Source organism: Octopus bimaculoides, chromosome 3 (assembly GCF_046866305.1).
Source record: "Octopus bimaculoides isolate indiv1 chromosome 3, ASM4686630v1, whole genome shotgun sequence".
In the NCBI taxonomy this organism is placed as follows: Eukaryota; Metazoa; Mollusca; class Cephalopoda; order Octopoda; family Octopodidae; genus Octopus; species Octopus bimaculoides.
Window position 1 is genome coordinate 58,300,725 of NC_142930.1, and position 27,216 is coordinate 58,327,940.

A 27,216-nucleotide genomic window follows, 5' to 3' on the forward strand; every position below is an offset into this window, starting at 1 on the left:
ATCGAAACTTCTTTCTTTCTTAGTTTACTACTTTTTTTTTTGTCATTCTGTCAAATACTTGAACTACAATTGAGTGGGGCAAAATGAGTAATTACTAAGTTTTCATTATTTTTTGTTATGTGCTTTAAATTATTATATTCCAAGTATTGCATCAACATTTTGTCCTCTTGCATCATCTTTAGAAGTAAACATTGGCCACCATTGTTGTTGTTGCAGTCAAGGCAGTTTGAAACAGTCAAGTAGTAGGTATTTTATTTTCAAGAAATTTTTCCTCAAATTTGACCCACTTGTAATTGAGATTGTTAATAAAATATCCAGAATATGTTTACGAATACAAATTCTTTACTCTGTTGGAATCCAAGTCAATTGTTTCCAACGTTAATGTTTAAATTGATAACTTCCAATTTTCAAAAACTGTCTAAACTCGGGAAAAATGAGTAATAACTAATTTCAATAATCTCTTTTCTTTAACTGCATCGTTCATAAATGTATCAGGAAGAGAGCCAACCTGCTTTAAGTAGCCCCTCATAACTTCTTTTCATTTTTTGGAATTTTCAGAAAACTTTTGCGAATTTGTATTCTACACACGGGAATTCATACGACTACGAAAATATATAAAACATTTTTATGTGTAATTTAAGGGCTATTTAACTGTTATTTTTAGTGCATCTCACGACCACCGGATACCCTCCTTGTCTTTTTTCTTGTTTTTTCCTTTTTTTGTTACTCGAACGTATCGATACTTTTCAATATCTTTCTTCCCATAAACACATTGAATGATCTTTTGCTGTGATTTAAGTCAAAAATTCGGAATGCCTGTGATTTAACAAATTCGAAAAATTAAAAAAAAAAATTTTTTTTCATAGTTGTATGAGTTGTCGTGTGTGGAACACACAATCACAAAATGTTTTGAAAATTCCAAAAAATTAAAAAGTTATGACGGGTTATATCTGTTGCTCAAACCAGAATCTGCCGAGGGCCACTCTAACAGATCTTGAAAAAGCTATAGAGAATATTTCATGTTGAGTGTTTTGATTACGTCAAATTTCGTTAATTTCATGTCGTTAATTCCATGATTCCCTTTCATTTGGCTTAGCTTTTTACATTTTTGTTGAATATATGATCTTTCTAGTGTCTAAGAATGAATATTGATGTGTATGAGTTTTTTCAGAAGTAATTGTGGAGAACTGAAAAGGCAAATTTACTTTATCTTGTCTTACTCATTTTGCCTCATCTAAATTTGTCTCTTATATGCTCAAAGAAAACGGAGATAATTTTCTGAGATAGTGTTCTAAATATGTTATAGAGTTTTAATGCATTTCGAGAAGGTCATTTGCTTAGCTGATGAATTTCCTTTTAGTAAACATATATATATCTTTCTCCAAGTCAAAAATACAGTAAATATTACTCATTGTGCTCCGCCATCACTTACTGGAAACTGGAAATGCAGACTTTCGGAATAATATTTATTATTATTGCTGGGTTCCAACACAGACTGCAACAACAAGTCTACCTGCCACTCGGTCCATCATTACTGCTTTGAGGTCCTGGTTACCTTCCAGGCCAGTGTCCTGTATTCAAGTTATCGATGTGTGACAACGAATTCCTCTGCATATACCAGTATGAAGTGGGTTTCACAATACTTTTTGGGATGCTCTCAACTCAGGATGGCGCACGCAGTGATCAAATATTCGTAGCCGTCTTTGCCTGATGTTCTCGCTAACTTTCAGCAGGTTTCCATAAAGGCAATTCATTCGTCATATGTTGCTAACATTTCATATTTAGAGCCATTCGTAGCATTCTTGTGTAGCATGCGTTTAGCCTATTTGATTTCTTTATCAGTGTCCATATTTCACTACCATTCAACAGTTGCAATGATCAACTCGATTTTGATTTGCCTGGGCAATTTGGAGTTCCAGATATTTTTTAGTTTGCGACAGACTTTCCATGCTTGTGCCTTCCTAATCTCGAGGTCTGCTTCCAAATTGCTCGCCCAACCACCTAAATACATAAAGTCTTCGGTAACATTCAAGTTGGGACTGCTCAGAACAAACAGTTCAATATCAGTTGATTTTGTGCGCAGTCCTACTTTAGCAGATGATGTTATATCATGAGTTATAAGATATGAGTGTTGTATCATCTGCGAAGTCCAGGTCTGTGATGGTTACTGCTGGCGCTCTTCATGATCTTTGCCGGTCTATGCAGAAAGCAAGGTCTTCGTCACAGCTGTCTATTGTATTATGCATTGCATAATCCAGTACAATTGGAAACAGATATGGTGCAAGCGTATCTTTTTATAGCATTCCAGAAAGGATTTGAAAGAATTCAGAGTGTTAAGAATATACTGAAAGAGGGGAAAAGGGTTGGCCCTGATGAAATCCCTCCTGAATTTATCAAGAACTTCAATCTCGAAGAAATAATACTGGATTTTGCAAAATAAACTCTTGCGGAACCAAGAATGTCCAATCAGCGGTCCGAAACCGATCTCAGAGTCAAGAAACCTCATCAATGAAACAAGAAAGTAATTCAACAACGCAGGTTGATGAACCGTAAGACGTGTGGCCAGAACCTCCTGGAAAATAACCATAGCGAGGGACATTCCACAGTTGAATTAGAACAGTCACAAACAGTGAAAGAAGACAAGCACCCAACACCAGAGCCGAAGACACTTCCGAAAGTGTGGGGGGGGGGCGCCACGTCAAAACGGTAGGGCAGTAGGGGCCGAAACCGGACGTGGTTCTTCCTGATGATGTCTTGAGCTAACTGGATCCTATAAAGGAGCTGTTGTGGTAGCAGACCACGAAACATGGTTGAAATTCCTCCCAGAGAAATTGCACCGTCCAATATCTCACTCAACCGAATGATTCTCAACAAGATTCAATAGGTACTTGATAGCCATCTAACACCAAATCAAAATGGACTTATAGCAAGGAGATCCACATCTCAGATCTTAGCCTTGAGGATTATTATAGAAGTTAAATCAAGACCGCTACCTGCCATTATAACCTTTGTGTACTTCAGCAACGGGTGTGACAGCAGTCATTGTTACAAAAAGTTGAAGATCCTTTGAGCATATGGCATTCTAGCTTAACGAGTTCTTGTCATTTCAAAGACCTACGAGAAGACCAGAACTCGTGTGTTGTCACTTGATGGAGAAATGGAATTCTTTCAGAATAGCTATCCCCTATATATTGGAATTTCGCCAATTTTGTCAGGATTTTCTCTCTGTTTTTCATGCAGTGCAAAACAATCTGTAACTCGCGTTAAAGAAAAGAGAAAACGTACCCTTTCTTCTCTACTTCATTGTATTTTTTACAATGAAGAAGTCAAACACTGTCAGTGGATGTGAGAAAAGAATTTGAATTTTGGAAAGTGTAACTATAAAGTGACATTTTCAGTCGTTTATGTAAACTTTCTCTGCTAACTCGTTAAATATAATTACACGAAATAGATGTGGTTTGAGATTTAAAATTGCTAATTTTCCAAGATTTTAATTTGAAGTGCCCCGGATGACTCAGGGTTTGAACCCGGTCCTGCTTTTTCGAGTCGAGTTACTCAAAACTATAGAGCTGGCTTTAGTCGGTTTTAAATTCAAACGGTAAAAACACTTCGCTGTATACAAGGTGTTGCTTTCTCCGACATTCTACAACCTCTGACACTTACTCACACAGAAACCATACAATATCAATTGACCGAATATTATATTCTATTTATAAAATTGTAAGTATGATATTAAATATGTACTAAAATTATTTTAAATCTAAATAATTAAAAACAGGCATCCATTTGAAGAGCATACTAAGATATTCTGAGTTTAAATGGAAAATTCAAGATTTTATATATAAACTAATATTGAAGCAAATATCAGGTATACTAATTCTAAGAAAATGGTGTTTAGAATACTGATGTTTTATGAAAGAATTGCATCAATTTTTCAAAGAAACTACGTACCAGTTTTGAGTGCTGTTACCTTATTTCAGTAGTGATGTCTAACGATAATAAATTTGCATAAAACAGGTGTAGAATAGGAAGTTTATTTTTACTGTTGCCAAATAAACTTTACCTATGTTACCTTCTGAATTTAACATCAGAGTCATATCAATTCCAATGTATGTTGCAAAAGATTGCATATTGCAATTAAAAAATCGATTCTTGCATTCTCTTGACGCACTTCTTAATATTTGCCGTCCCCACCACTCTTTCTCTCTCTCTGTCTATCTATCTATCTATCTATCTCTTTTTCTCTCACTGGCATAGGTAATGCATTTCTCGTTCGTTTAAACGCATACGTGTATAATCAGCATGATAATCCAAATGTTTTGCAATACTGACAATAGAAAGTTTTACTTTTAATATAAATTTCAAATAAACAGTACTTACTTTTTATATCTCGTTTTTCTGATCGATATTTTGCAGGTGTCACCAAATGCATTTATTATTTATTACAAATATACATGGCCTAATATTTGTAGTAAAGTTACACAATGCAAATATTGATTTACATGTAGAGATATGACTGCAACCTGGAATCAAGATTGCGTTGTTGTTACATCTTACTAGACGTAGGTTGCTACCGTAAACTACTCACAAAAACGTGGCATTAATATTTTGTGTATTGCAGATTTCACACACATATATATATATATATGTGTGTGTGTGTGTGTGTGTGTGTGTGTGTGTGTGTGTGTATGTGTGTGTGTGTGTGTGTGTGTGTGTGTGTACATACATACAAGCACAAACACGCGTACACACATACCCACACGTACACATACATACATACATACATACTAACATACATAGATAAACACACGCACACTGGAAACAAAACACACACACACACACACACACACACACATATATATATATATATGTATAACAACATGCAGCAAATACAAATATAATACTAGAACGCTCTATAAATGACATTAATACGTTTTTGAAGTAAAGTTTCACCTTCATGTTGAAATAAACTGTTTGAAACATTCCCCAAATTTATATTTTTTCTCATTTGCATGATAAGAAATATTTGTTGTGAAAGTGTAAACTATTTGTCTCTTTACATATCTATGAATTATTTTATTCATCTTATATGATTAAAATACGAGACAAACGCTCGAGCGATTTCTACCCAGAATGTAGAGCCACTCACCTTTATATTAACAATATCCTTAACTGTTTTCGTTAGTATTCCCTTTGAAACAAGAAAATAAAACTTATGTAAAGCATCAGAATTAGGTACCGAGATATGTTCATTCGCCTTTGTAATAATGCCTATACCGCTTTATCTTCTGAATTAGACATTAAAACGGGCGTTACAAATTAAACAATGCATTTTGAAGATATTGTGGGCAAATTAACTTAATAATGTATTTAAGCCATGAACATTACCATTTAAGACGTACTGTCTGTTTGAATTATCAACGTAAATAAATACATGTATACTCGTGTGAGTGTACAGCCCCTCTCTGTTTAGTGACTTTTGCTATAATTCGTATGTTCGACATCAAATAGAATATAAAATATGTTGCATATTCGAATCATCTTGTGCATCACAGAGCTCGGCAATGCTAAAATTTTAATATATATGAACTTGAGTGTCAACGTTATGGTTCTCTATTTTATCTCTCATGATTATGTCATTTGGCATTCGAATTTATGGTTAATTTCTCCTAACACATAGACTAAAGCCCGAAAGTAAGTGGGGTAAGGATTTAATCCTTTCTATACCAATAACCCTCAGTACTTGATTGATACATTATTTATTGACACCGAAAGGAAAAATGACTAATTTAGATTCAGTGAGATTTGATCCCAAAATGTATAAAACCCTGAATAAAGACAGCTGAATATTTTTGCCGTGGCTGCTACGATTATACGAATCCAGCACGCTTGATGCATTTATAATAATTAAATCGCGGTTGGTCTTGTGACAAAAATGTATGGACATCAGAGTGTGAATATAATCTTGAAGTGGCACTTCGACCTTTTATCGAGTTGTACTGGCACTTTAAACACTATGAGGAATCATCTGTTAATGGATCCCTTCTATATTCAAGATGTAGCATTCTCAGGTGGTCGTTAATTAAACCCATAACATTCACTTTTCCACTATTATGAAGAGTTCAAAATGTCGTAAACCAAGAAATATTTCTTTTGGCAGAATTGAATATTCCTCTCCCAATAATAACGGTTTCATTTAGCTAACATAATGGTAAAAATAACTTCTTGTGTAGACACGAAGTCTCAATTATATAAATGATGTGAGATCTTGATCAGTTATTTTATATTCCATTCAAGTGGATAGTGACATATGTGAAACATTCTCAACTGGCTACCTCACCATGAACGAAGTATAACCTCAGTGCTCATTATTACATAGTAACACCTTTAAACACGCTTCTGAATTAGGCTGAATACGAATTTAATTTAAACCTCATATGAAAGCGATCAGGCACCTTTTAAATAGAAGGCATTTAAATGTATAAGACAGGAATCAATTTGAATATTTCTCAAGGAATAATGAACAGTATTAGAGAAGAACCAAGAAAAAATTACACGTCTTTAGAATATATAGTAACTTTATTCTGAAGTGAACATGCACTAAGACTACATTTCACACCGCTTAATAAAGACAACAAAATAATATCAGTCATGTACACACACGTAAATATATATATATATATTTATATATATATATATATATATATATATATATATATATATTTATTTATTTATATATATATATATATATATATATTTATTTATATATATATACATATATGAATACTCCTATTCTATATATATAATATACATAATATATACACTACATATGCGTATAAACACACACACACACACACATACACATACACACACACACACACACACACACACACACACACACACACACACACACACACACGTATATATATATATATATATATATATATAATATCGAGAATGAAGTTAAGTTAAATGACAGAAAAAGAGAAAGTTATATACAAATAAGGTAATCTCATCTGTTACTAGATTAGATTTCAATGCAAGATTAAATGATTACCCAAGAAGATTAGTCTTAATTGTATCAGCTGAGTGAATAACAGCAAGCATATTTAATGTAATGAATAGAATGTACCAGCACTAATTAAATAAGTGAAACATATAACTGATCAGTGTAAGAGGGAAAATTGGAAAAGAAATATGAAGTAACAGAATTTACAATTCGCCTTCTGAATGCAGAAATGAGAATGTTAAATTTATTCTAAATTATGTGAAACTGAGTAGCGAAGAAACAGTTAAAACATATTAATGACGGAAAAAGAAAATGATAGTTTGTCTCGCAATCAGAAAAGAATAATTGTGACTCCAAAAAATAGAGTAGGAAAAATTAATAACAGTATATATACATAGTTCTATTTTTAAGAGATGAGGAATTATGTACGGGCATATAGCGGAGTGGTTAAGAGCGCGGGTTACTAACCCGAAGATTCAGAATTCGATTCCAAGCACCGACCTGAACAATAAAAACAATAATAATAATATCGAAAAATACCATAGGAATGAGAACCCAGATTCGAAATTTCCCCAAGACACCTGAAGAAAGCTGGAGGGTATAACAGCCGCAACGTTGTATTATAAACAAACAAGATGGGGACAAATATCCGTCTAATGTAAATAATGAGTATACATACACACACGCACGCACACACACACACACACACACACACACACACACACACACACACACACACACACACACACACATATATATACATTATATATATATATATATATATATATATATATATATATATATATACACATGCAGATAGACAGACAAATAGATAGATAGAACAAGACAGACAAACAGACAGAGAGACAGACAGAAAGCCAGATAGAAATATATATATATCTATACATATATATGTATATACATATTACACATATATACATATATATACACACCTTTTTGCGTGTATATATATATATATATATATATATATATATATATATATATATATACACATACATATCTATATATTCACATATACATCCATCCATACATACAAACACACTCACACACACATTCGTATTTATATGTATGACGATGGTTGTCTCTGTATATATATATGTATATACATACATAAATACATACATAAATGTATGCATGTAGTTATGAAAGAATTAGTTTTGATAGGCAAAAGCAATATTATACTTGTAGCGAATTAATAGTTTCGAAATCCTAAACAAATTGATATATGGCTTCTATCCATTCAAATTCTAAAAAGTACCCATAAATGATTCTTCTCTGCTGAGCATTAATTTTCACTAATACATTTGATTCACTCTACAGGACCAAAGACTACATGATACTGACTATAAATGCAGAGAAATTCAGTTATAATCAGTAACTGATAAATAGAAGATTGCAAATATAATTAACCGAATTGCCTCTGGAAACACAGGCATTGTGGGATCTGAGTAAAGTAAATGATGTGAGCGAAGAGTAACTTAATAGATTGCAAAATCTGACAATATTAATAAGTCAAAGCTTAAGACAGATACTGTAGAAACACGTCACCAATATCACAAGGTCATGCCATCATGCAGAGAAACAAATAAAATTACACTGCTTGATATAATCGGCAAAGACCACAGCAGTTGATGTCAACATATAGGTCTCTCTATCCCGACAGGCAAAAATAAATCTTCCTTTAATGAGATCCGTTAAATGAAGTTAGGACTACTTAGAATTAGATTAGAAATGGAACCATTTCTAATCATAGTGCTACAGCATACATACATATACGTAATATACATACGCGTGTATGTTTATGCGAATTGTTTGTGCATATATATATATATATATATATATATATATATATATATATATATATATATATATATATATATATATATATATATATATATATATCGTTGTATTTCGGGATGAGAATTCTTTTTTTTTTTCTTTTTTTGCCAATGAACACATGCTCTATATATTTGTTCTTCACTCGTTTATTACTGTTCGTATTTTTGTTTTTACTTCAACCCATGTCCATTGTCCGGAAATCTTTCTTCCTACATCTGTGACCTCTTCAGCGACACTTTTCGTTTTCGTGTGTGCCCTTGCTCTAATTATTCTATTCTGTTCTTCTAAGATGGGTATCCTTATGTGCACATGCGTTTGCGTCCGTGTTTTGTGTGCATGTGCATATATGTGTATGTGTGTGTCTCTGTCTTTCTGTGTGTGTGTCACTGTTCTTAACAACAGTATGACCTTCCCCTCACCCCCATTCTCCTGCTGCTGCTGTCCTAAGACCCGAACATTTGATACAAGTCCTGTATCTCTCTGTGATGTGTGTTCACCCACGGTGTTGCCATCGTGGTTGTTGATGTTGTTGTTGTTGTTGTCATCGTTGTCACCGTCGTTGCTGCTGTCATTGTTATTCGTGTTGATATTGTTGTGGCCGTCTATGAAATTGCTTGTGTGTGCGTATGGGTTCGCTCCGCACGTTGTTTGTATCTATGTCCATTATATGGATTTATTTATCTATCTATTTTATCTATCTCTATTTCTTATATTTATCACAGGTATGTGACAAATATTTTTGTTTATTTATCAGCACACATGCATACCACCCTGACACACGGACACACACGCATGCGCACTTCTTTCGCTTCTTTAGCAGGATTGGAAATTCTCCTATTCGTCTACCAGTTGTATTAGACTCTCTTAGGAGGCCCTGAACAAGAGAAACTCATAGGCCAGATCTTCTAGCCATAGCGAATTTCCTCTGTGCAGCAAACCATTGCTTCTCGTATTATTTCCACTATTATCGGCATTTTGCGAAACTCTGCACCCTTATTGGAGAGTCACTCAGGCCATGAAGGTAGTTGGTAATATCCACCCCCATCTTCTATGTACTATCCATTCCAAATAGTTTAGTGAAAAGCCGCGCATGTCTGCTTTGAATTGAGTAGCCCACATCGTTCCTGATCCGTGGAAGGTTGAATCGAGGTTTTGTTGCTACATTGCGCTCTTGCCACTCCTGTCTATCGTACGATTTTCGTTCTTTCATGCCTTAGAGCCTTTGTCCAGGCTTTGACAACGCAAACATCACACTGCGGTGAAGAATCTGTCACGTGTCAATCTCACCATTGGTACATCAGTCACAATACCTTTCGTAAGTGCCCCTTCTTGGTTAATAATTACCTCACACTCTATTCTACAATTTGCAATCACCATTTCTTTACTAAACTTTATCGATACTAATGTAACAGTCCCTTTCAGCGCTAAATATCAAGGTTATCTGGGGCGTAACTACTAGAATATCCTCTGAACAAGTTGTATGTAATATACTAGTGACGATGTACTGTCGAGTTTTAAGATCAACAAAGGTTCTGAATATAATTAGTACAAGAAACTTCTGGCAGAATAAATCTGGTGCAACTGCCATTTAACATAAAGAAGAACGAATAGAAAGATCTTGAAAATTTAATCCGTAATCTCACTAAATAGTTTTACCTCTAGGCTCAATTATTATGTAAAGTAGGAATATTTATATTCCTACTTTACATCGTTAACCTCTTTCTTGTTACCTCTAACCACACTCATTACCACATATATGTAAACCTCTTTATTATGTTCTCATTTTTAGTTCACAGGTCTAATCCATATGTATTTCCAATTAAGCTATTTTCAATGCATTGCTTGAAACAAATTTACACGTGTCAAATTGAGTAACCCAAATGAAGCTGAAAATCACCTTCAGATACACTAGTTTAATTGGATTTCAACCATAAGAATGAAAGAATAACTCAAAAAGATGGAAGATTGTGAAAACGAAAAATGCAGAGAAAGAAGTTATTAGTACAGTGAGGGTTAGAAGTATTTTAGTCTGAATTGCAAATTATATATCGTGAAATGAATGTGAGGAAATATAATTCATGTTCAATAGACTTCTGGAAAAGGCAGTATGTATATCTTCTAAAAGGAATGTGCTTAAAAAAGCACATCTCTTAATAAAGGGATGTGCTTAATGCCGTTCAGCATTATTGAGCTGTCAAGATATTTTAGCGACGTCGATTCTAAAACGTGGATCCGAATGGGGACTAAAAGTTCCTAATCTATGTTGTTTTTATAAATTCACTTTACACTAATTATTCTTTTTTATTCTGGTATATTCAACATATATATTCCTTTAAATTTTTATTCTTTTACAAGCTTCAGTCACTTGACTGTAGCCATGTTTCACCACCGTATTGAAGGACAGAATCGACCAAATCGATCATAATACTGGTTTTAGTTCTGGCGCTTATTGTAACAATTTCTTTAGGAAGAGCCGTGACGTTACAGGAGAAGCTGAAGAGCCAACCACAAAGAATAAACATTAACGCATATTCACACATATGCACTCAGAACAGGCTTTATAGTAATTGCCATCTCCTCAATTTACTCGCAAGGCATTCATCGACCCAGGATATACTACAATTTAATTATCCAGTATGCGTCGCACATTGGGACTAAACTCGAAACAAGCAATACCTGTGCCTATGTATCCACACACACTCTCTTTCTCTCGCTCTCTCTCGCTCTCTCTCTCTCTCTCTCTCCCTCCCTTTGTCTCACCTACATTATCATCATCATCATCATCATCATCATCTAACGTCCGTTGTCCATGCTGGCATGGGTTGGATGGTGTGACCTGGGCTGGTAAGGTGAGGGGATGCACTAGATTCCAGTCTGATTTGGCATGGTTTGTACAGTTGAAAGCTTTTCCTAACGTTAACCACTCCAAGAGTGTAATGGGTAATTCTGCGTACCATCGGCACAGGAGCCAGTTGAGTGACACCAGTGTCCGCCAGACTACGATTTCCCTTGGCATCATGGGTCTTCTTCTCAAGCACAGCATATTGACAAAGGTCTCGGTCATTTGTTATTACTTTTGTGAGGCCCACCGCTTGAAAAGTGCACCTTACGTGCCACCGGCATGGATGCCAGTTGCGTGTCACCGGCGTCAGCCTGAATTACCCCCGAGAGGCCCAACGCACGAAGGGTACTTTTTACGAGAGGCCCAACGCACGAAGGGTACTTTTTACACTGTCGTTCCCGTCCATACGCATCGCATGACCACACCGCCGCAGTCGTCTCTCTTGCACGCCACATCTGATGCCTCTTATGCTCAACTTTTCTCTCAAGACGCTTACATTCTGTCGTACATGCACACTGACATTGCATATCCAGCGAAGCATTCTAGCTTCATTTTTTCCAAGCCTACGCCTGTCCTCGGCGGTCACAGCCCATGTTTCACTGCCGCGTAGCATAGCCTTTCGCACACAGGCATCATACAGTCGGACTTTCTCTCTTAGAAAGGGGTCATTAGTTACCAACAGCGGTAAGAACTCTCTGAACTTTGCCCAGCCTATTCTTATTCTTGCATCTATGCTTTCAGAGCACCCACTTCTGCTACTGATTTCATCACCTAGATAAAGGAAGCTATCAACTACCGCTAGCTTAACCCACTGGCATCTGATAGAGTCTAACTATTTTTCTAACGCGACTCTCTCTATTTCTACCTCCCCCTCTCATTCTTCCCTCTACTGTTCTTCGCCTCTACCTGTCACTACTTCTCTCTCTCTCTCCCCATCTCTTGTTACTCGTCCTTCGCCTCTCACCGTTACTACTACTATATCTCTCTCTCTCTCTACCTCTCGTTGCTCACTTTTATTCTACTTCCTCCCCTCCTTTTCCCTCTGCTACTCTTTCTCTTCACACAGCCTTGGTCACGTGTGTGCGGCTGCTATTTCTTTTCGTTCTTGGAATCACCAAGCTTGCACGTACTTCTTTGCCCCTCCTGTACGTGCTTCACACCGTTCGAGACATACACACTTCACGTCTGGCTGTACAGCCTTTTTGTTTGTTTATTTCACCGTTTCGTTTTCCTGTCTTGTTTTCCGTCCGCCACTACCCTCCACGAAAACAATTTAATTTGTGTTCGTGGGAAGAACCATTTTAACGATGCGTACTGCCTTAATTCTTCGAAACACCGGAGTTTTAATGGTGGCAGCTGATGAAGGGGATGTTTCTATGTGGCCTGCTTGTTTGTTGCACCTTGTTTACCATTTTTGTCCTTGTTCTTTTGCCACGTCATGTACCCAGTTATGTATCTATATGTACATGTGGATGAACGTATATACATACATGTACATATATATGAATATACTCATATATTGTTTATATATATATATATATATATATATATATATATATATATATAGATAGATAGATAGATAGATAGATAGATAGATAGATAGATAGATAGATAGATAGATAGATAGATAGATAAGTTACGGGGACCTAAACACACCACCATCGGTTGTCAAGCGATGTTGGGGAACAAATACAGATACACAAACATATACACACATGTACATATATATGTATATATATATATATACATATATACGACAGGCTTCTTTCAGTTTCCGTCTAGCAAATCCACTCACAAGGCTTTGGTCGGCCCGAGGCTATAGTAGAAGACACTTGCTATAGTAGAAGACAAGGTGCCATGCAGTGGGACTGAACCCGGAACCATGTGGTTGGTAAGCAAGCTACGTACCACACAGCCACTCTTGCGCCTAATTGCAATAATCTGTCGTAATTGCGATAATCTTTTCTTATTTTGACACAAGGACAGCAAATTTGAGAAGTGAGGAATTCGATTACATCGACCCCAGTGCTCTGCTGGTACTTTTTTTATCGACCCCCAAAACGATGAAATGCAAAGTCGACATCTGCGAAATTTTAACTCAGAACGCAAAAAAACGGGGAAAATGCCTAGCAGCATTTTGTTCGGTGCCTTAATTTTGTTCGCTGCCTTAATTGCTATAAATAATAGCAACCAAAGATTCCTGTTCAACAATATTATTCCAGTCTAAGTACAGGCACGTCAGTCAAATTTGCTTTTCCGTACTCTTGATCGATTCAGTCGACAATATGGTATCCCCAATAATGGCCTTGTGCCCAAATACAACTAAAAGGAGCTGAATAGTAGAAAATATTATAAAGCAGCGCTGATAAAATGTAGTGGTCTATTTTGGCTAAATCAATACGTAGAATTGTTGAGACTATATGACACACCTCAGATGGTGGCGTTGAAATATCTGCTGATTACAAAAATATGTATCATGCTGGGATTATTTATGAAATTAAGCTAATTGTGTATGCATTTAAGAATATAAATTGTTATGAAATTGAATTTAATATCATTTCAAAACTCCATTATCGTATTAATAAAAAGATTATTAAAGATGTGTTGAAGACGTAGTAGGTCAAGTCAATTCTGCAAGTAATGTTCTTATAGTAGAAATACCGCTGTGTCGGAAACTGAAATAAAACTAATTACTATGAACACTGTAAGGAGGAAGATCCACTGCTAACTTTCACTGTCCTCTGGTGTATCGAAATACATCGCTTGAAGTCTCCAGTTCTCTGCTTTAAATGTACTGCTCTTAATTAATGCAATATTAATGCTGCAATAAAATTACTAATTCTACTGTTCAAGATCATGGTTTGAAATTTTATGAAGTATTTGTTTAATTATTACTAACGGCAGAGTGAATTGCTCAGAATGTGAATTTATGATGTAGGCAATAATGAGGAAGAATATAGTTTTGTAGGAACTACTGCAAAGGTTACCGCGACTAGCAATAACTACACTAAAACTAGAAAACAGCTATTACTACTACTACTACTACTACTACTACTACTACTACTACTACTACTACTACTACTACTACTACTACTAGTAAAATTAGTTATAAAAATAATAATGAGGAGGAGGAAGAGAAGGAGGGTTTCGTTATGAAGTAATAAGGGTTTACAAAAGTGTCATGACCGTACAGTACTAGGTTAGATAACACCGTGTAAGCAGTAAAATAACAAGACAAAGAAACAAGAACGGTGTCACGCACTGCAGGCAAAAAGTGTCTTACCAAGATTCGGCAGGTCGTCATCAAGTCATTGATCAGAACCGAAGTCAAAAGTGCAGTGGTAGGAAAGTGAAATGGGAAAGTGATAAACGTAATTGTGATTGAATGTTGGCTGAGAAGTGAGTCAAATGAAGGAAGTTTCATGAAACGAATGAAGAGAATATGGGATGAAAAGGAAATCTTGAAGATTCTATTCTACGTTTGAAAGACCAGGCAGGAGTAGTTTGCATAAATGATTGGAGTACAGGATTAGGGGGTGAAGAAATTTAGAGAAGAATAAAAGTTGAAAAAGTAATTAAGGAGCAAGAGATGAAGACAAGAAGAAAGAAGGAAATCACTATATTCCTGAGAATGCTGATGAAGTAAGTAGTGAAGATGATTTAGCTGGACAAATGACAGTGAATTTTTCCCAAGTCTTGAACGATGAAGACAATGTGTTTCTAGAAATGACGAGAGGTAAAATGTGTGGTTTGAACAAGGATGTGCCACTAAATATAAGGCATATAGATAGGGCCGTTGCTAAGCCCTTGCAACCCTTGCGGTCGCAGGGGGCCTCTACGGTTGAGGGGCCCCATGTTAAGATCAAAGCACATAGATGAGTTATCTATTTACTATGGTTAAGATGCTAGCTCAAAATTTCAAACCAGACGACGAAAACAATATGAGGGTGTACCGTAAATACATTTAAAAGAAACGAAAAATGCAAATGAAAAAAAGCTTGTCGACGAATTCCCTAGGGATATAAAAGAAAACCGATAGAAATCCAAAACAATGAAAATAAGAACAACTTCAGCAGATAGAGAAGGAAAAGAAGCAATGGTAATGAATTGTGAGGATGTATACATACATACATACATACATACATACATACATACATACAAACATACACACACAGGCATAATACACACATTCGTTCATACATGCAAATACACACAAACACACACATACACACATATAAAGGACTGGCTTTTTTCTATTTCCGTCTAGCAAATCCATTCACAAGACTTTGGCCAGCTTAGGTCGATAGATAGACGTGTACCAAACACACACACATCTCTTAGTCTCTCTGTCTCTCCCTCTTCCTCTCTCTCTCTCTCCCGGTATATATATATATATATGTATGTATGTATATAATTGTCTGACGTTGTTGTAAAGATGGTCACTTTGTACCCAGAACAGTGGCCTTTGACCTCTTAAGGCAATAAAAACTGGAGACAAAAGTTTTTCTGTACCAAAAATAAGGCGCGTTCACGCACATACACACACACACCCACACAGAAGTTTGTGTGTGTATGTATATGGATCTATTTATGTACAGATATTCTTTGCTTATTGTCACCAAGCATCTCAATTCTTCAGGGGCAATTAGTTTGTGATCGACGTATTTTATTCTCCATGGTATAATACTACCTTCCCCTTGAATTTGTGATTTCAGAAAAAGGTAAGAACTTCTTCATATTTTGCATCTTTCGTATTTTGACTTTACAGTTTGAATTGTACAATTGTCTATCCAACAGCTAACAGTGTAATATAGAATTAAAATAAGGTTTTTTCGACTGTTATCAAGTCTTTGAGAAAATTCACGTATATTTTTCAAAAATGTACAATTTGAAATAGTTTGCTTTTGTTCTGGACTGAAAACGTTTTGAATTTTAATGTTCTTGAATAAACCTCTTTGCATACAAAAGCTGAGACAACCATAATTCACAGTTGTCATTTTGAAATGCTTCTCTTCTGATATTTGTGAGTCCATCGAATAGATATTCAACTCTATAAAATGTTGGCCTTCCTAAGCATGAAATTATACGATAGTTCCAGCCCGAAATAAATTTAACTTGTACTTTTAAAGATGTTCTTAAGAATACGAGAAATATTGAACTTCAGACAGAATAAAGTAAAATACAACTGAGTAAAAGGTGTGTAGATTATGAATTTTCAATGAAGAGATGGGGACTCGAAGCAGAAAGTTGCACGGGGCCTCTAAAGATCATGCGACAGCCCTGCATATAGACAGAGAAACAGTAAGGTGAGCCACAGACAAATTAAGTAGCATTTTGAGCTTGATTAAAACAGCGATCATTAGCGAAACGAATTTGCTCATCATGGATGCTGCTAATGTTATAGCAATTTCATAATAGGATACAAGCGGAAGACTCTTGAAGAAGAGAAATAAAGCAAATAAAATAAGAGAATTAGACCAAAGCCAGACATACATATATTTAGGAACCAATGAACTAGATACGATACAACACACACAAATGAAAGAGAAAATAATAAAGAAACACTATAGACGAGTTAGATTAATGCTGAAAATAGAGCTCAATGCCAAAAACAAGATAATAGGTATCGACACGCTAACTATTCCAGTTATAATTTACAGCTACAATATTCTTAATTAGACTCTAAATGAACTAATCAAAATAGACAGGAAAACATGAAAAATAATGACAGGATGTAGGATGCACCACCCAAAATCTGACATAGAAAAGCTATATATACAAGGTATCGAAGGTGGTTGAGGCCTCATACAAATTGAAAACCATTACAAAACAACCACCATAGGACTAAAAACATACCTACTCCAGAAGCAAGGAAAACTAATACAAATAGCTACAAAGCACGAACAAATCAAAAATTGTTTTCAGTCTTTAAGGAAGCTGACAAATACAGAAAAGAAGTCATAGTACCTAGCAGCTATGAAGAAAAAGGAGAAAGAACAAAAGCTGTAAAACAAATGAAATCCAAACTAAAGCTGAACAACAACGGATCGTGATAAAACGATGGCAAAAAAGCCTCTTCATGGCACATATTGGGTTAAACTAAACAGAAAGGAAAGAGACAAAGCAAAATCCAACAATGGCTGAGAAGCTCAAGACTCAAAGCAGAGACTGAAGGATTCTTAATTGCAGCACAAGATCAAAGCCTTCTCATCAGAGATCATCAAAAATACGTAATGAAAAGAAATACCAATAATTGCAGAATATGTGGTGATGGAGAAGAAAAACTAATTCATATTGTCTTTGGCTGCCCAGTCTTGGGTAAGAAGGAATATATTCACAGAAACGACAGAGCTGGGACCTTTATACACTGGAAGCTATGCCAACACTATGGAATAACAACAGGAAAAAGTAAGTATAGGCACACGCCAGAAAAGGTTACAGAAAATGAGAAAGCAGACTTGCTCTGGGATATGCTAATACACACAGATAGAGATATTAAGGCCAATAGGCCAGATATAGTTGTGAGAGATCACCAAGGGAAAACACAAGCTTTCTAATCAATGTATCAATACCAAGAGATGACAATCTTTCTCTTAAAGAAACGGAGAAACTTTCAAAATACAAAGACCTGGAAATAGAGGTAACTTGAATGTAGAACCTAAAAACAGAAACAATTCTCATCATATTAGGCGCATTAGCTATAATAGAAAAGCATTCAGACAAATACAGAACAAAAACGCCCGGACTTACAAGTATATATAACATACAAAAAATAGTATTGCTAGGCACCGCATATATCCTACGTAAAACACTTTCAATACAGTGAAAATAAGAGCACCGCAACAAACTAAAGCACATACCCAAGGTACGCAGTTGCGCTCGGTAGCGCAGTGAAAGACGTGAAAAATATGACTACTAAATAATAATAATAATAATAATAATAATAATAATAATAATAATAATAATAATAATAATAATGATGATTTCTTTATTAACCACAGAGGGTTTACATTAATAAAAACGTTATGGACAAATTATTATAGACTGGACCAAAAACGATAATGTGGAATCTAAAGACTGAAACAATTCCTATCATAGTAAGCGCATTAGGTATGATAAATAATATTCAGACAAATACATAAAAAAAACATCAGGACTTACAAGTATATATAGCATACAGAAAATTGCACTACTGGCCACTGCACACCTCCTACACAAGACACTTTCAATACAGTAGCCATAAGAGAATCACAGCAAATCACATCACATACCCAAAGCACACAGAGCTGCGCTCGGTGGTGAAGTGAAAGCACGCTATAAAAATAAAATTACTGAATAATAATAATAATAATAATAATAATAATAATAATAATAATAATAATAATAATAATAATAATAGGCCAACATATTAAAGAACGGCAGCTCCCCATTATGTCGTATATGCCAACAACAAAATGAGACCATCGATCATGTTGTCTCCATGTGCAGTCTGCTTGCGCCTACAGAGTATCTCAACAGGCATGATAGAGCTGCACAATATATTCACTGGGTAATATGCAAAAACCTGGACTTGCCCCATGATAAAAACTGGTGGGAACACAAACCACCCCCAGTACTTGAAAATGATCACATTGCACTCCTCTGGAACTTCACCATTCAAACTGACAGAAAGATAGACGCAAATAGGCCAGACATCATACTGAAAGACTTCAGACAAAAATCATGCCTCCTCATTGATATGACTGTCCCAATCGATATAAACGTATCTGTCAAGACCTACCAAAAACTGACCAAATATAAAGATCTTGAAAAAGAAATTAGCAAAATGTGGAATCTGAAGACGAAAACAATACCTATTGTCATAGGTGCCCTGGTAATGACAGCGAAACGGGCTGATTACTACCTAGATCAGATTCCAGGAAACCCCAAAATGGCTGAAGTTCAAAAGATAGTGCTCATGGGAACTGCCCATATCCTACGTAAAATACTGTCTATGTGATCTCAAATTTTAAAGCAAACACATAATTTTCTTATGGTTTCTTAAACATTCACTTGAACAAAACTGTACAAATCCAAATATATGGTACCCTAGGCATAACACCTACATGAACTTCTAACTTTTTGTCTCTTGAGGTCTCTGGGTGAGACTTGGATCCAACTTGTACAAATGCAAAACAAAAGTCAAACATAAAATAATAATAATAATAATAATGATTTCTTTATTAACCACAAAAGGTTTACATTAATAAAAACGCTATGGACAAATTATTATAGACTAGACCAAAAAGGATATTAAGAAACTTGACAGAAAAACTAGGAATTTGTAAACGATGTATCGAGCTCACTGTCCGAAAGCTGATATCGCCTTGCTGTACCTGAGGAGAGACCTGAGTGGAAAAGGCTTAATAGCAGTAGAAGAATGTGTACAAATGGAAAGAAAAGGTGTAGAGGAGTACTTACAGATCAGCACAGAAAAACTACTAAAGACGCTTAATAAAGAACAGGTGATGAAGCGCGTAATAGTAGAAAAGGACAAGAATGAAATACAAAGAGAGAACATAAGACAGATTGAAGAGAAAGCTCTGAGTAACCAATTTTGGAGAGCCACTGAAGACGTATGTGGAACAAAAGTTTGGGCTTGGTGAAAAAAGGGCAAATTAAAAAACAGAAACAGAGAGCCTAATTGTAGCAGCCTAAGATCAAGCGATAAAAACAAACAACTTGAGAAAAAATATATATGTATATGGAGAGAACGCGTCAGAAAAATGTAGAGCCTGTAGAACTTGAAACGAAACATTGGCACACATTGTGCCAGAATGCTCTAAGTTGTAGGAAGAATATAAGAAATAGCTCTACCAGATTGTAAAAGTTATACATTTGAAATTGTGCCAGAAATGGGGATTCGAAATTGGAAACACATGGTGCAGTTATCGAGTCGAATGAGTACTGGAGTCGGACAAATGTAAGATTTTGTAGGACTTTCCTATTCAAACGGACAAGAAGTTAGAAAATAATTGACCAGACAACAATTATAGATAAGGAAAAGCGAAATTGCTTACGTATCTATCCATCATGCCCGTCTGTTTCCAGAATTGTAAAGAAAGAGGAAGGAAAACAAAAAAATACAATCCTTTAAGATTTGAGATAGGAAGAATTTGGAGCAGGAAAACAGTAAAGGCCGTGCCTATGACAATTGGTGTGTTGGGAACAGTAACCAAAGATATAGACAAATGGCTGAAGGAGTTTGAAGTTGAATGAATGGAAACTTATCTCTTAGGGACAGCAAGGATTATCATGAGGGTACTAAGCACTTGAAAGGCTGCTGAAAATACAGTTCTATATTAAACAGATGAGGAATTATGTACATTATTTATATTTGACGGATATTTGTCCTCATCCTGTTTGTTGTTAACACAACGTTTCGGCTGATATACTCTCCAGGCTTCATCAGGTGTCTTGAGGAAATTTCGAACCTGGGTTCTCATTCGTAAAGTATTTTTCGATGTTATTATTATTATTATTATTATTATTCAGGTCACTGCCGGGAATCGAACTCGGAATCTTGGGGTTAGTAGCCCGAGCTCTTAACCACTACCCCATATGGATACCTAAGGTTACATGTCATATACTGCTACCCGCTTAAATCCTACTAAGAATAAGACCGAACCCAAACTAAACCAAAATAATAATAATTATTATAAAAGCACTACCAGGCAGTGGCTCCCATTTTAACTGATTGAAAAATTAACATGTACATCTTTTAATGTAAAAGGTGGGCAAGAGCAAATATTCTGCTCAATTGCATGCCCATAACCAGTTGAGCATGTCCCTTAGGTGCTGATGATATCATCACATAATAAATGAAACGACATATTCATCGAATTCTATAAAAAGGTATCGAAGCCGTAGCTATATCTCTACTATATTAATCTCCTGAATTCGCGAGACATTATGATTATAGATAGTAACCAAAATAATTATGTAAGACAGAAAATCAGTCTCTCTCTGTGATAACAGCGTACGGATAACGTAGAATGAGAGCTTCTATATGCAAGCATAGGGGCTGAATTTTCAGCAGGTATTTGAAATTTAATAGGCTCATATATTCTAAGTGTAATCTTAAGTATCTGTCGCTCAGTTAATGGCATCGTTGATACCTTAACGGCTTATTCATCTGCAAAAACATGAATGGAAGACACGTAAATTCAGGAAAAACTTAAAATATTTAAAGAACTTGACCTTAGATACTTTACTGATATGAACATTTAGCTATATAATTTAACGTTAATAGCAACAGGTTCTAGTCATACATTAAACCAAATGACGCATTACTATATATAGGTAGCAATAAAAGCTAGCTATTCCATGTTCTTAAAAATGTACAATGCGGTTAACTAAGAAAATATTGAACAGTAGGAAAGAAAAGTGGAAGAAGTGAAAGGCAAATTACTGAACACGCTAGAACAATATATTTAGATTATCAGTGATGTTATAGGATATCTTTGTCGAAGGCGATCTGTATTCTGTACATTGAACTGGCGTTTAGATATTGATACACAGACGCATATTTGTCCCCATCATAGTACCAAACATGCGCGAAATATTGTCCTAAAAATGATTTAAGCCACCCCAATATATTTCAGTATTATTTTCTACACCGATATATATCCACTCTAACTGTCTCATTAACATAATGAACTATGTAACGTAACAAAATGTATAATCTTCGCCACCATTCTCAGAAAACATCCTCTTAATCCCATTCTTTCTTTCATCGGCTCCACAAGAATGTGATAAGAATTTACGAATACATATGCCTACACCCTCAAAAATGAGTCAGGTTATTTATTTTCCATTTTATCATTGGTATCGTTATGACTATGTTTTCACTCACTTCATAAGCCAAAATGGAGACGAACGCCATTCCTCCATGTTATTGGCTTGAAAAATTGTTAAGATATTATGACATTATTCTTACTGTGAAATCAATGGTAGCCTCAATACACAAATGGAGAAACTCTATAGACCATTGCGGTGTTGAGTATTCGTTCTCGTTTTCCGACATTTAAATGTGTGTGTGTATATATATATATATACATGTAAATGTCGGTCGCCACATCAAAGTTGCTGATAAATGTTACTATTAGTTTAATCCCAGGCTGATTCTCCGCCAGCTGGTTATCAGTGCGACACTCTGCGCCTTTTATATACAATACATTGCTAGGAGGGGAGCGAACCCCTACCATCCTCTCACAGCTAACAGGATCACGAGACTCAGTTTCGAGCTATTTGAATCATCCTCAGCCGCGAGCACCAGCAAGCCAGAGCTATAGTCAGAATCTGCTACCGCTAATAATATATTGTAAACAAAATGACCGTCGGTCATTGATTTGCAACAACCAAAATAGCTAGTTGTAACATCTCAAAAAGAGAAAGAATAGTAACGATACTAAACAGTTAAGTCAGTTACCACATCAAAGTGGCAGTTGAATGTTACTACTTGTTACTACCCCAGCCAGATTCTCTGCCAGCTGGTTATCGGTGTGACACTCTGCACCCTTTATATACAATACATTGCTAACAGGGGGAGAGAACCACTACCACCCTCTAGCAGCTAACAGTATCGCGATCATGCACCTGTATGCCAGAGTCCTGTTGAGGCGTGAGTACGATACCCTCTGACAAGAATAGACGGGAGCACCACATATACCTTGTAGCGGTCTGACGTAGTCGGCAGTTCGTAGTTTGGTCTTCGAAGTCCAGGTACAGTTTACAGTTCGAGTTATTGTGCTGGAAATATTGATTGTAGGTTCGCAAAAGAATGTTGGTTCATTACGTATTTGTTACAGCCACTGTTTCTATTATGCATTGATATAATACTGTTATAATATATTCTTTATCTTTTTGACAGTATCAACCAAACTAAAATGTTGGAAGTGTAAGGATATATCGTCTGGCGACGATGATTTTTCGAAGCTCACGGTAGGTTATTTGATTATTTGTGCGTCATACAACTTGTTAAATTATTAAGAAACTACTAGCTGCAGTAATATAGCTTCAAGAGAAGCATCAGGAACAATTACAAGAGTTGAAGAAGTAAATATTACAACAAAATCGACAACTACAACAGTTATTTGAGTTACAGTCAAGAAAGTCCGAAAATTCAGTAAGTTTGTTTACGCCAGACGGCGTGGTAAACTCGATTTCTAAATTCACTTATAATCACAGAGGAGGGTATTACGTTTCCTGTGTAGTATAGAAGGTACGAGGAATTTTTTTTAAAAGAGATTGTAAGTCATGGTCAGATGAGGAGAAAGTGAGACTATTACTATGCAAAGTATCTCCGGCCGAGCATGAACACTACTATAACTTTATGTTGCCCAAAATGTTGAGTGAGATTTATTCCCAACAAACTATTGAATTACTCTCAAAGATCTTTTGTGACAAAATTTCGTTATTTAACACTCGAATGGAGTGTTGGAACTTAACAAAAAGTGACGATGATGACTTTATTACATACGCTGGAGTACTCAGCCGTATGTTTCAAAAGTTTTAAACTTCAGAAATTCACTCATGATATGTTTAAATCCCGTATCTTCGTACAAGGCGATACAGCAACCGAAGAGAGAGAAATTCGGGTAAGGATTCTCTCAAAAATGGAGCAAGCGAACCAAGACGTAACCCTACAAACCATTGCAGAAGAATGTCAAACAATGGTAAACTTGAAGCATTACGCGACAAAATTTCATGGGAAAGATTCCGAAAAAACAAAAAAGATGTGTCGACCATGGAAAGTAGAACCAAAAAAGAGTGCTGAGCCTCAATCCATGTTACGGATGTGGAGGCCTGTCTGTTTAAAAAGCGGAAAATGCTATAGACATCATATACGTGGTAACAAGAGCTCACGCTGCACGGTCGAACGTAAAAAGTTCTAAAGTGTTTTCAGCAGAAAGTGAATGCGACACAAACAAAAAAATTCGTACACGTACAAATAAATGGAATAAATATTAAACTACAGTTGGTTGCGGGTAGTGACATTTCAATCATAAATGCGGATTCATGGAGAAAAATCGGGAAACCGAAGTTACGTAAAACAGCAAAAATTTGCGCGGGCGGGCGGGCATTAAATTACATTTCATGGGTGAAATGTGTACAGACGTCACATTTCGAAGAGAAACACGTGAAGCAAAAATATTCATTGTGAAGAATACAGTCAGTCGGTTTGGTACAGATTGGTTGGAGTTAATTGACTTGTGGAACCTCCCTATAAATCTCTACTGCAAAAATATAAATGGTTGTCCCGTTAAAAATAAATCGTTTGAGTAATTGAGGAGAAAATTCAAAAAGATGCTTTCTCGAGTGCTATCGGGGAACTTAGGTTTATGTAAAAAGACTGAAACCAGTTTTCAAGTAAGTGAAAACGTTGTGCCTGTATTTAAATCTAATAGGAGAGTACCGTTCGAGGCAATTGAAATTGTAAAGGAAAAGTTGGACAGACTGGGGAAGAGTAGAATCATCAAAAACGTACATTACTCTAAGTAAGCGGCACTCACAGCGTGCATCAAAATGAAAAATAAGACGAGGCTGTGTGCCGATTTCTCTACAGGATTGAACCACTGATTAAAGACATGCCACCATCCACCCACGACTGCAGAGGACATTTTTGCCAAATGAAATGGTGGAAAAATTTTCTCCAAATTGGATCTGTCTGACTCTTCTTTACAGATTAAAGTAAATAACGGATGCTCAAATTATCTAATAAAAAATACGCATAGAATATTGTACAGATATACCCGGTTACCTTTTGGATTAAAGATAGCACCGACAACATTTCAGCAAATCATTGACGCTATGTTACCTTATTGTGAATTTGCAATTCCTTATTTGGACGATATACTGATTAAGAGTAATTCGTGCAAACAGCATGTAGAGCATATAACAGTTGTGTTCAAGAAAATGAAAGAGTACCCGTTCACTTTGAGTGAAGAAAAACGTGAATTCTTTTTGCCTCACATAAGGTACTTAGGGCAAATAATTGATAAAAATGGTAGACGGCAATAAAGAATATGCCTGCTCCGACAAATATACCGACATTACAAGCGTTTCTTGGGCTGGCAAACTACTACTAAAACAGCATTCCCCACATGCACAAATTAAGAGCTCCATTGAATGATTTATTAAAAAGTAAATTGGAATTGGTCGGTTAAATGCCAAAACACGTTTGAAGAAATAAAAAAAAGTTCTAATCGCAGATTTGTCTCTAGCGCATTTCGATCCTGAAATGAACATTGTTGTAGCGTCTGACGCTTCGGAGTACGGAAGTGGTGCAGTTTCGCTATACAGGTAATAAAAATAGAAGTACGAAACCAGTGATCCTTGTTTCACGCTCGCTGATAGCGGCAGACAAAAAATGCAGTCAGATAGAAAATAGAAACCCAATCGATTATCTTTGTTGTAAAAAAAATTCACAGGTTTCTATATGGTAGAAGTTTTTTGTTACAAACAAATCATCGACCATTACTATCAATTTATGGGTCAAAGAAAGGGTTACCTACCCATACAACGAATCAACAACAACTTTGTGGTATAATATAACTAAATTACAATTTCAAAATGCGGTATATTCCATCGAAAAAAATTTTGGTCATGTGGACTGTCCATCGAGAATAATTCCTCAAAATACGGAACCATTAGAAGATACCATATAGCCGCACTGCATCAGAAAATTAAATAAAAAGTATTATGACTAAGGTAATTCAAGAACTGACAGAGACTGCACAGTATATAAGAATGAAGTCTGTAGGCAAAGTGTATATTACAAAAGTGAAAGGAGCTTTAAAAAATAAGCAGAATAAAAATACAAATTCAAGTAGTTTCTCAATATGCCACGATATTCTGATGTATGCGCAAAGAGTTGTAGCACCGACTACATTACAAAAACGTGTATTGCAGCAATTCTACAGCGGACACCCAGGAATGTCGAGGATGAAAGCTCTAATGAAGAGCTATGTCTATTGGCCGACTATGAACAGGGATATCGAAAATTAAGTGAGAAGTTGCGTGCTCGCGGCCAAAGCCCCGCCGGTAAAATATTAATCGTGGTCGGAGACTGAGAACCCATGGTCTAGATTACGTATCGACTATGCCGGAATAGTGAACGACGCTTACGATCTAATCGTGATAGAGACAGGTGTACAATATGACCAGAGTTATGCAAGTGCAATAAACCAACCGTTAAGACTATTATAAAGTTCGTATGTGAATTGTTTGCACGATACGGTGTTCCAGACACGTTAGTTTCTGATAATGGAACGCAATTCTCCGGATATGAATTTAAGAACTTCTGTAAAATGCATGCGATTAAGTATATAGCCACTAAACTCTACCACCCGAGGTCAAATGGGCAGGTAGAAAGATTTGTGGACACGGTCAGAATAGGGTTTAGAAAATTTTGGAATGAATTTAAGTAACAACGAAGCACTAACACATTTCATAATGGTATATA

The 27,216-nt window shown here is 35.8% G+C and overlaps 1 long non-coding RNA gene across 3 annotated transcripts in view; it reads left to right on the forward strand.

Moving 5' to 3' along the window:
* The window catches only part of LOC149136548 (uncharacterized), a 45,709-nt gene that overhangs the window by 1,565 nt on the left and 16,928 nt on the right, over window positions 1-27,216 (forward strand). The window contains exons 1-2 of one of the 3 annotated variants that reach the window (XR_016241057.1): window positions 22,876-23,474; window positions 23,623-24,744. This is a non-coding gene — a long non-coding RNA (uncharacterized LOC149136548). Of the gene's footprint in view, window positions 1-22,875; window positions 23,475-23,622; window positions 24,745-27,216 lie in introns of those variants that run through there. The other 2 variants (XR_016241056.1, XR_016241058.1) reach the window with 2 other exon arrangements.